Raw genomic sequence first — 5,376 nt, forward strand, 5'->3', positions numbered from 1 at the left:
TAAGCACAATAATCCACATATGAGATACTGCCCTAGAGAAATAACCTAACATATAGAAAAGTGTTTCATACAAAGACGTTCAGTGGTAATATTAACAGAAGTAAAAAGCCCATAAAAGTGTGTAATTGCTAGAGAACTGTTAAAGACTGTAAATAAAGGTAATTTTATGCAATCGTGGAAAATGATAGCCATAAGTTAATATATAAAAAAGCCAAGCACAGACTAAATTCATTGTATGATCAAAATATTTAAGATTATGAATGTCCAGAACAAATATACCAAAATTACTTCATTGATTCTCTTAAGATGGTAGATTATAGCTGAATCAGAGGTATTGTTTCCTCTGTTTTTCAGAAGTTCTATAATGTAGTTATATTCTTTTTATGAGTAAAAATTTTACCAAGCACCTCATCATCATTCTTTGAGGCCTGGAAGCCTGGGATGGTGAAAAGAGAAAGCTCTCTTCTCTGAACTGGCTTTACAGTTTTGGAGGTGGCTATCGTGGAGGGAGCTTCAATATGAAGGTGGCTGGGAGGCAGCCTTAATTGAGAAGGCTGAGGGTGAGGTCCAGGTTTAATCCTGAAACAGGTAGACCAGGTCAGAAGAGTTCCTCAATATTATTTCTACTTTTGGAAAAAAAAAGAAAGAAAAAATTCAAGTTTCTGTCAGCTTGCCCCATCACCATCACCATTATGAAAGCCCAAGAAGTCTTAAGTACTAAGAAGTGAGCACCCGAGTTGTAAATCTTTGAGCAGCAATATTTCGGATGGGTACCTTGGGATTAGTTAATTTCACACATATAGCTTTAAAAAATCTTCGACTACTCAGCAATTCTATCTATCTAGCTTCACCCAGCCTCTAACCTCTACCAACCCATGGTCCACAGTTATTAGCCCCAAGTAGCTAGTTTTTCCACTTTGCTTTTACATTTGGTGATCTCATTCTTATCACCACTTCCTTCTTTTCACATCAATTTATCCCTTGCTCTTTTAAGTACACTTCAGGACCACTTGCCCTCTGCTCTCTGGAACGCCTATGCTACTGGAACACATTTATTTGAAAAAGATTTAGGAAACTCCTTTCTCCCTAACTTCTAATAATTTTTGAAATGAACATTCTCCCCACCCTCAATTCTGAGGCATCAGAAAAATTAAGGGATATGACCCTTCTTCCCACCTGCTATTTCCAGTTGTTTGTTTTGCTTCCTTTGACTTACAACTTTTCTCTTCAACTTTAAAATATCCTTATCACTATTAAGGATTCTCCTTGTGCAAAAGCCAGGGCTAAGACAGTCATTCCTTCTCAACATTTGGTATTTATTTCATTCTTCTTCTTAGAATTTTTGGCAGCAAACTTAAAAAGGAATTATGAGATCCAAACAACATTTAAAAGAAAACATGTATTACAAACAATGACCACCACAGTACCACAGCATTTCCAGTCTTTATAAAAGCATCCACTGCTAATGGCCCATTTACTGGATCAACCTTCAGAACCGTATTATTGTTGGAATAGAATGGTTTATTCCCAGGCTGAGCTATTTTCCTCTTCATAAGATAATAAGGCAAAGTTGTAAAATTTTCCAGAAAACAAGATCTTTCGTTGGTGACCATCTGATGTCACACTGGGACTTTTCCAAACTAATTTTTTGCAGCAGGTCTCCTGGACTGAGCTGTTCAAAGTTGTCTGTCACACGTTAGGATGTAGATTCATTTCAGCAAAACTTTTACCCGTTAATCAAAATATGGAGATATTTGAGGATGACATTAGCTAGATGGCAGAATAGGAAGCCCCAGATCCTTCCACAGAGACACCGATCCAATAACAACACACAGACCAATTCCCTTTGTGAGAAATCCAGAAAACAGTTAAGAGGCACCTGCAGCCCAGGTGAGTGTGAAACAAGACACATCAATTCCAGCAGGAAAATTCATGGCCCCCACTTACCATAGTCCCTCCCACAAGCTCAGTGCAGCACGTTTGGGAAAAAACTCTCAGCTCCTGATTTCTCCATGGGGAAGGAAACAAGGCTAAAACATATATCCAACATGCAGACTTTTCAGGGGGCTGCCCAAGGAGATGGTTTCTGTCTTGAAACCATCTAAGAGCTGAAAGGAAAGGGTGTCAGGCTGGGAAGCTAAGAACAAAGGTATCGACTAACACCCACTCACTCACTATAGCTCCTGCCCCTGGTTCACTGTGGAAGATCAGGGGAAAAAAAACCAACTCCCAGCTTCTCCCTGGAGAGAAAGAGTTAGAACACGTGTTCTGACTTCTTTGGGGGACTGCCCGAGGGACTAATTTCTATCTATCTCAGTTCAAAGAATTGATGGGACCTGGCATACTGTAGAAGCCTAGGGACCACTGAGAACAAAAAGCTGGACAGCTTGCAGCAGCTCCAGAAAACCCACATTAAAGGTAAATGTATAGACAAATATAGAATATTGTGCTACTGTAAGTGCAGTACTGTAGACAGACACCAGAGGGATCAAGAGATTATGAGCTCCTGAAAAAGAAATCAGCAAACCCCTCGAATTGGAAATTTACATGCACAAGTCCAGAGGAAACACATCCATTTTCATTGCAGCATTATTCACAATAGCCAAGATATGGAAACAACCTACATGTCCTTAGAGAGGTGAATGGACAAACAAAACATTGCATAGACAAACACTGGAGTGTTATTTGGGCTCAAGAAGAAAGAAAGAAATCTTTTCATATAATACAACGTGGTGAAACTCGAGGACATTTTACTAAGTGAAATAAACCAGTCACAGACAGATACTGCATGATTCCACTTATATGAGGTACTATCTATGGTAGTCAAACTCATAGAAGAAGAAAGTAGAATGGTGGTTGCCAGGTGCTGAGGGGAGGGAGAAATGGAGAGTTACTGTTCAGTGGTGCTATGGACTGAATTTCATCCCCCCCCCCCAATTCATATGGTGAAGCTCTAATCCCTTATGTGACTGTATTAGAGGTAGGACTTTTAAGCAGGTGATTAAGGTTAAATGAGGGCATTACAGTAGATCCCTAATCCGATGGGATTAGTGCCCTCTAAGAAGAAACACCAGAGAGTTTGTTCTCTCTCTGCCTCTGTCTCTCTCTGCCCTTCTCCCAAGAAAAAGAAATCATATGAGCACAGACCAAGATGGCAGCCACCTATAAGCCAGGAATGAAGTCCTCACCAGAAACCCACAATGCTTTGCACCCTGTTCTTGGACTCCCAGCCTCTACAACTATGAGAAAATAAATGTCTGCTGTTCAAGCCATCCAGTCAAATGTATTTTTGTTACAGAAGCCTGAAATGACTAATACAAATGGGGGTAGAGTTTCAGTCGTGCAAGATGAACAAGTTCTAGAAATCTACTGTACCAAAATGTGCATGTAGTTAACAACATTATACAGTATACTTAAACATTTGTTAAGAGGGGAGAGCTCATGTTAGGTGTTTCTTACCCAGTTTTTAAAATGTAGTGGTATTTCTATAAAGCCTGTTATTGCCCCAACATATTCTCTTTCTTTAAGCCCTTGTCCTTTTCCTAAATACAACAATTTAAGCCTTTTTACCACCTTCCAGCCCAGGTTTTATCAATTATCCCCTACATTTTGTCATTATTACCTATATTTTATTTTATTGTTTTTGTATCACCTTTATTTACTTTTCACTTCTAAATATTAATTAGAAGAAGTAATAGAAACACATGGTATAAAATCCAAAAGATACAAAAGAGTATACAGTAAAACCTAAGTCTTCTCCTGCCTCTGTTCTCTGTCTTTCAGCCACCAACTGTCTTCTCAGAGACAACCCCCTGTTTATGGTACAGTCTTCCAGAAGGAGTCTATGTATAGACAAGCATAAATATATTTTTCCAGACTAATGATAACTTATTAAACACAGTGTTTTGCACCATCCTCTTTTCATTTAAAACCTTGCTTTGGAGCTTATTTTATATAAGTACATATAGGTCTATCTCATTTTGTTAAAGACCAACATTAAAGGACCTCATTCTTTTTTTATTTTTTGAACGAAACATTTTTATTCTACTGAAATAGCCACTCTTTGCACCGGGTTTGATATGAGAGAATAGGCAAAAATTTCTTCAAACTGTCTTCAGAGACACGAACCATATCCTTTCATAAATAAGGAATCATGAGAAAAATACTGCAATTATTCTTTATTCTTTCAGCCTCTTACACTCACAGCCACCTTCACCTATATTGTTAACAGCAAATGAGATTATGGATAGTGTGAAACAGAAGAAATAACTATTTAGATGCCTTCTCTGTGGACACTGACCTATATCTCAAATGGCCTTGTGTCTCCTGGTTTTCCTTACCCAGAAATCTCAAGGAAAGCCTTGGCCTTTGACCCAAGCAGGGTTTGATCCCAGATCACTCTGGCAGGACTCAGGGAAAAGACCTCATTCTTTTATAGACCAAGGTACATCTATAACAGTGGTTCTGAGGCTAAGCTCTGAGTTCAAATCCCAGATCTACCACTTACTAGCTGTATTACCCTGGGCAAGTTACTTACCTCTCTGTGCCTCAGTTTCTTCATCTATAAAAGGAGGATAATAGTCATCTGAGCTCACAGCTTTATTGAGAGGAAATAAAATAATACAAATAAAACACTTAAAATGGTGTCAGATTGTAAGCACTCAGCATTTTTCTGTTATATTTATCCCTTTCCCTATTGAAAGACATTAGGTTATTTCCAATATTTTGATGTTATAAAGAATTCTGTAATAAGTATCCTCATATAAAGTCATTCTGTACTTATGCAAGAATATCTGTAGGATCTTTTCTGAAAGTAGAAATTTCTAGGTCAAATGGAACATTCACTTTATATATTCCTACATATTGTCAAGCCACCCTCCATTCAGACTATAATAATTTATTCTCTACCCCCAGTGATATGCCTCTTTCCTCTCACCATTGCCAATGTGACGGTTAAAAAATATTGCAGCATAATTGTAACTTCAATTACCTTTTTATGTTAAGCATTTTTTCATGTGTTTAAGAGCCTTTTGCATTTCCCTTGCTCTTTTTTTAGGATCAGTTCATTCATATAATTGCCCCATTTTTTATTCCTTTCCTTGATGTAACTATCACATTTTGCTAAAGAGGAAGTGGCCGGTGCAGAACCTCTGACTCACTTCCCTTTCCATTGAAATTGCAACCTCTGCCTCTGCTTTGCTCAAAATCTGCTCCCTGGAAGTCACCAGTGACCTCCTAATTACTCCATTTAATAGTGTCTTCTCAGTCAGAATTCTTATTCTTTCTGCAGTTTTGAATGCGCTTGCCTATCCCCCTTCCTGGGGCATTCAGGGGACTTCTAGATCACACACCTCTGCTTCTCATTGGAGCCCTCCA

The sequence above is a fragment of the Stenella coeruleoalba genome (assembly GCF_951394435.1).
Source record: "Stenella coeruleoalba genome assembly, chromosome: 4".
NCBI lineage: Eukaryota > Metazoa > Chordata > Mammalia > Artiodactyla > Delphinidae > Stenella > Stenella coeruleoalba.